The following is a 4,935-nucleotide window of genomic DNA, read 5'->3' as shown; positions in this document are numbered from 1 at the left end:
TGAACACCTCAACGTCACATAAAGTGAATGTGCAAAGTTCTCTGATTTCATTGAACCTTTGTCAGTATATCACCGTACTTTATACGCCTTTGATTACTTAAATACACTCATCTAGAATACAACAACAGAAAGAGGCAGAGCAATTGACATCAAATGGAATAGGCATCAGTTTTAAAAAGATGTGTTTTGAGGTGTAATTTGAAATGAAGGAATGAATCAATGTTTCTGAGTTGGGGTGGTAATGAGTGCAGAGACGGGGGGGCAGAGCTGCTGAATGCCCTGCTCCCCATGATGGTGAGACAGGTAGAGGGGACAGACAGGTGTATGGGACAGACAGGTGTATGGAGGAAGAGGATCTGAGGGAGCGGGAGGGAGTGGGAACCTGGAGGAGATCAGACAAATATGGGGGGGAGAGGTTGTGGATGGCCTTGAATGTACGCAGGAGGACTTTGAACTGGATACGGAACTGGACCGGGAGCCAGTGGACCAGGACTGGACCGGGAGCCAGTGGACCAAGGCTGGACCGGTAGCCAGTGGACCAGGACTGGACCGGGAGCCAGTGGACCAGGACTGGACTGGGAGCCAGTGGACCAGGGCTGGACCGGGAGCCAGTGGACCAGGACTGGACCGGGAGCCAGTGGAGCTGTTGGAGGACAGTGTGATGTGATGGATGGAGGGTGTTCGGGCAGCTGAATTCTGGACCAGTTAAAGTTTATGGAGGGATTTGTGAGGGAGGCCGAAGAAGAGAGAGTTGCAGTAATCCAGACGGGAAGTGACGAGACTGTGGACCAGGATGGCGGCAGTTTGGGGGGGTAAGGGAGGGGCGGAGCCCTGGGGGCACACCTGAAGTGACGGAGGAGGGAATGTATTTAAAAGACTTGAGTTGAATGAACTGAGTGCGTCCAGAGAGGTAAGATGTGAACGAGGCTAACGGAGTGTGGGTGATGCTGATGTTGTCCTGTTGAGGAGGGTGGTCTGACAGATGGTATCAAAGACTGCACTCAGGTCGAGGAGGATGAGGATGTTGAGGAGTCCAGAATCATCTGCCGTAAGGAGGTCGTTTTGGAGATGGAGGGAAGATTGGATATAGGACGGAAGTTGTTGATGTTCAATCAAGATCGCCCACACGGAGAAACACTGGGAAGAGTTTAACCATCCAGCTAGTTTAAATATCTCACGGTACTGTGTTGTGTCTACAGCATCTGTTAGCATGTGTCTTCCATTATCGATCGCATTGCTTAACTTTATTTAGTATTGCGTGACTGTTTAATGATACTTACTGTTTACTGTCTCTTATCTGCAGGGATTCTGAGTGCAACTGTCACAGTTTCACCGACACTGATCGACATCGATATGTGGTTGTAAAGGGAGGAGCTGCAGGTTCAACAAAGAGAAGAACAGATCAACAGATCAGTCACCAGTGGAACAAAATACACAAACCTATAACTAGAATCAGATTAAAAACTAAGGCTAAGGCTGGACGCTGAAACGCATTGAAGTTGTTTTAACAAAAACATGTGCATTGGATTGGACTCTGAAAACTCAAACTAAACTACAACGCAATCCAAAAGTCAAAACTAAAATAATATAAATAACTAGCAAATTCTGCAAGAAATTTTGACAGTGTGCCTACTACTTGGTGCACATCCGAATAACACTGGCTAACAGTAAAACTGCTGTTTGACATGTCCTGAAAAGAGAAGACAACACACCCTACTACAGTAAAAAGTCTCCATGATAGGAGGTGTGTGTGTCAGAACTTGTTGCTATGGGGATTTCCACAGTGAGGGAGTAGAGGAGTGAGGGGGAGACAGTATCTTTAATTGGTCAAACATGTCCATTTAATGATAATCATACCTCTTTTGTTTGTTCTTTAATTCAAAAACAGTGGGTCCAAACGGCAATAATATTATCATCACAAGAAAGATGAAAGTCTGGCGAACGCATTGATGTGGTTTTTATGTTTGTGTTGTCAAATATATGCGACACAGAGCAGGTAATAAACAGGGACAGTCTGCGTACTTCCACAGTTATTTTTTTTTTCATTGTTTCTATCGGCAGTTGGTATGAACAGAGCCAAAAGTTTAAGTCCGGTGGAATCCATAGTTACATGTCTGCGACCGGCACAACATTTTCTACATTTTGACCAACCATGATGTATGAGGAGTGAAAACTGTAGGGGAGAGAGCAATTTGTTTGGAAAAATCTCAGAGAATCGTACTACAGCTCCCCCCTCTGTCCTCCCCTCTGACTCTCAACATTCTGTCCCCATAGACACACACACTGGGAAATCTGAAACAGTCTGAAAACTGGACGATACATAAACTGTGATTTGGTAGAAACCGTGCTTGATATACGAATGCCCATTCAGCCCAATAAAGGCCAAAGTCTTATCTTCGGTTTAAACTTTTAATTAGTTTTCTACATTAAAGTATGGTGATACTGTATGGCCCCAAAGAGGAGTTGTTTTGAGCTATGTTAAGCGATTTACCAAAGACTTCCAATAAAGTCAATGGGAAATTCCGTGCCGTTTTTTGCCAATTTCATGAAAACCGCACTGCAAATCTCTTAGAAAAGTCATAGCACACCATTCCCGATCAATACACACGTTTTGATGTATTTATGTGCATGTGTTGGCAACGCTCCCTGACTAGTAGCAGCACAAAACTGTGGCAGAATAAAAATAGTAAGTATGCAGGATAATAGTCATTCTGCTGATTGCTGCTATTGCAGCACATCGGCACACTGAATAACCTTGATAAGCAGCTAACAGACCGTTTGAATTTAGGTGGTGTTCCCCTTTAAAAAGATTGAGATAGTCATATTTACCTGGCTGAGGGTGAACTCAGAGTCCCTGCAGGTTCCCAGTCCATCGGTTCCTCCTGGTCCTGAAGATCCACAACACACAAGTTCAGAAGGTAACAACACAGATAGTGATTCAAGAGGATATTAAAGTAAATATTCATGCATTGCATTTAAAGTGTAGTACAGCTGCCAATTCTCATGAAGCATTCCTACATATCGCTCTACAAGTAAAGCTCTGTAATGTGTATGTATTGCAGTATTTATTAGTGTCAGCAGCATGTTGTACAGGTGTTCATGTCCTGAAGAAGTTAAGGAGAAAACACAAGACTTTCACCCAGGAAACAGGTGTTCATGTCCTGAAGAAGTTAAGGAGAAAACACAAGACTTTCACCCAGGAAACAGGTGTTCATGTCCTGGAAGAAGTTAAGGAGAAAACACAAGACTTTCACCCAGGAAACAGGTGATGGGAAATGACAAAAAGGTGATGATGCTAACGTTCAAAGATTCGGGCCCCTTGGCTCTGCTCATTACATGAACCCAGTCTTACTGTGACGTAAATCCACCACATGTTACAGGGTCTCAGGAAGCTTTCACAGCCACTATTCAGAAGACAATAACACTTTTTGACTCCATTAGTATATATTTACCTGGCTTTGAATAGTCTCTGGAGGGTCCACCTCCATAGGAGAGACATCATCATCACCACCAGCAGCTACAGCAGCTACAGCTACACCACCACCAGCAGCAGCAGCTGTCCTCTGGCTGGAATCCTGCAGCAAAACACACACATTTAAAGCTATAAGTTAAAAAATATGTTTAAGAATTCAAGAAATTATTGTTATTATGTAAACTTAACGAAATTGTAATTGCATCAGCTTCAAATGAAGCCTAGTATCAAAGACTTCACACATTTACAAAGAATCACAGATGAGATCTGAGAGAAGAAATATAAGTACTAAAGTACTACTTCCTCCTAGGTCACTAACCCTTTCATCTTCATTCATGCACAAAGACACACACACACACACACACACACACACACAGACATACATGCAGACACACACAGACACACACATAGAAACACACACACACAGAGACACAGACACACACACACACACACACACACACACACACACACACACACACACACACACACACACACACGGACACACACACACACACCTTTATATCTTCCAGTTCCAATATGTAGAAGTTACACTGACATTCTGCACTAATCCAGACAGCCTCTTAGTTTTAATCTCAAACACAACTGTTTTGTTTCTGTATTTATTGTTTATTTCATATTAATGTTTAATATGTTTATGTATGCACCAAAAACCAAGGCATATTCTAATTACTCTGCAATAAACTCTATATATACAGACCGAGTCATCTCAGACGTTTAGCCAAAGTAAAGTTAACATATTTTTTACATCTACCTTTGACAGTGTGTGCTACATTTAACCCAACTTAGTATTTAAATTATATTACAGTCTATGGTTTGAACATAACCTACACATCAGCTTTTTGAAAATAAGTTTCTTTAAGTCCACACGAGCATCTAAGAAGCTATAAGAAGCTATGCTAACACACACTCGCACGTGTTAGCATAAAGCAGCATGCGCAGCTCATTCGACATTTTACATAAGTACATTCAGGAAGTTCTCCGGCTTCTTCCCCGGCTACTGACCAACAAAATCTGAGTCCCTCTACTATCTACTAATCTGTTCCTTACCAAAAACGGTGTTGAGATAGAGGCCATGGTTGTAAACGTTTCTCTTGAGGATTTTTTTTTTTTTTTTGTTCATATCCGACGCATACGTAGTACGTCATAACTGTGACGCATATGTAGTTCTTCGTAACCGACGCATAATGGGGACAGACTATACGTAGAAATCAAAGGAAGTCTATTCAGGCTGTAACAACTAAATCTGTTAATCTGCAATATGAAAAGTGAATGTTGGGTATACAGACAGATGCTGTTTTCACAAAATGTTGTCTGTCTGGGAAGTTTAAATCTCGTGCCGTAGTGGCTCAGCTTTTAGTTACATTAGAAAAGTTCTCACAACAACTTTAGAAACATACCTGTCCTCCTCCAAAGGTCCGTGGCGATCATTCAGACGGTTCCTC

At 42.5% G+C, this 4,935-nt stretch overlaps 1 long non-coding RNA gene across 1 annotated transcript; it reads right to left on the bottom strand.

Moving 5' to 3' along the window:
• Positions 1–1,287: 1,287 nt before the first annotated feature.
• LOC114551607 (uncharacterized) lies at positions 1,288–3,567 on the bottom strand. The gene is made up of 3 exons (XR_003691949.1): positions 3,453–3,567; positions 2,830–2,888; positions 1,288–1,374 (listed from the first exon to the last, which is right to left on the bottom strand). It is a non-coding gene; the product is annotated as an uncharacterized LOC114551607 (long non-coding RNA).
• Positions 3,568–4,935: the final 1,368 nt, after the last annotated feature.

Source organism: Perca flavescens, unplaced genomic scaffold (genome assembly GCF_004354835.1).
Source record: "Perca flavescens isolate YP-PL-M2 unplaced genomic scaffold, PFLA_1.0 EPR50_1.1_unplaced_scaf_21, whole genome shotgun sequence".
NCBI lineage: Eukaryota > Metazoa > Chordata > Actinopteri > Perciformes > Percidae > Perca > Perca flavescens.
This window is presented reverse-complemented; position numbering and strand designations above follow the sequence as displayed.